Source organism: Galeopterus variegatus, unplaced genomic scaffold, assembly GCF_000696425.1.
Source record: "Galeopterus variegatus unplaced genomic scaffold, G_variegatus-3.0.2 Scaffold12140, whole genome shotgun sequence".
NCBI lineage: Eukaryota > Metazoa > Chordata > Mammalia > Dermoptera > Cynocephalidae > Galeopterus > Galeopterus variegatus.
The window spans coordinates 11,289-12,632 of NW_007738251.1; the positions used below are offsets into that span (position 1 = coordinate 11,289).

The window sequence follows — 1,344 nt, forward strand, 5'->3', positions numbered from 1 at the left end:
TATTATCTTTGATTTGCATAAATATGCATAAAATTAAATCAATAATTCTGTTCTCAGTGGATTTTCATGGGATTTTATCTTTTCTGATAATTGTTGTGTCTTAACTGCTCATCCTTGTAACAGTTTTAAGAAAAAACTATACTGAGGAAAGGTGCAAGTCTTTCTGCACTCATGGATCCCACCTGATCACAGTCACAGTGTTCTCTGGGACTTTGTTATTCCTCTATGTGTAGCCCAAGCCAGTCATTCTTTTGACAGTGATAAAGTTGCTTCTATATNGTAAATTTTATTGAAGTACAAAATACTATTTCCTATTACACATGTGCCGCACAGATGGCTTGCTTCATTCTGTTCATCATCAGTGAACTATTCATCTTGTCAGCCATGGCCTACGACCGCTACGTGGCCATCTGTAACCCTCTGCTCTACAATGTTATCATGTCTCAGAGACTTTGTCATGTGCTGGTGGGAATTCCATACCTCTACAGTGCCTTTCAGGCTCTGATGATCACCATTAAGATTTTTACATCGGCCTTCTGTGGCTCTAACATTATCAGTCATTTCTACTGTGATGTTGTTCCCTTGTCACCTATGCTTTGCTCCAATTCACAGGGAATGCAATTGTTGGTCATGCTGTTTTCAGCATTTAATTTGATCTCCTCCCTCCTGGTAGTCCTTGTATCTTACATGACAATTCTGCTAGCCATATGTAGAATGCATTCTGCAGAAGGCAGAACAAAAGCTTTCTCCACATGTGGTTCTCATCTGACCGTGGTGGTTGTGTTCTATGGGTCTCTACTCTTTGTGTATGTGCAGCCCAAATCCACTCACTCTTTTGATACTGACAAAATGGCCTCCGTGTTTTACACTTTAGTGATCCCCATGCTTAACCCTTTGATCTACAGGGTTTCTTAAGAAACAAAGAGGTACAGAATGCCTTCTACAGGGTTTTTAAAAATCAATGCAAATTTCGTATTTAATGTACAATATGGACTGTTGTTCGAATAAACTATGATAAAGGCAACTGTTACCATTTGGTAATATTTCTCATAGATACAATTGCATTCTTTTTTGCACCAAAACAAAGACAAATTATAAAACACAGACAAATAGATTGTTGTTCTTTTATTCAGCCAAATTAACTTTCATATTTTCTATCTTGATTAACTATGGCTTCCTTACTGTCTTTCCCAGCTTCTGATTCAATTTCACCTTAACGATTTTCACCTCATCTTTCTGCAGCTAAAAGGACATCTGTATTTTGTACTGTCACAGTCTCCCCTTATTATCTTTGATTTGCATAAATATGCATAAAATTAAATCAATAATTCTGTTCTCAGTGGA

General features: G+C 37.2%; 1 pseudogene; it reads left to right on the forward strand.

Annotated features, from left to right (window-relative positions):
• LOC103610954 overlaps nt 1-980 on the forward strand; it is a 5,773-nt pseudogene extending 4,793 nt beyond the window's left edge.
• The last annotated feature ends 364 nt before the right edge of the window (nt 981-1,344 follow it).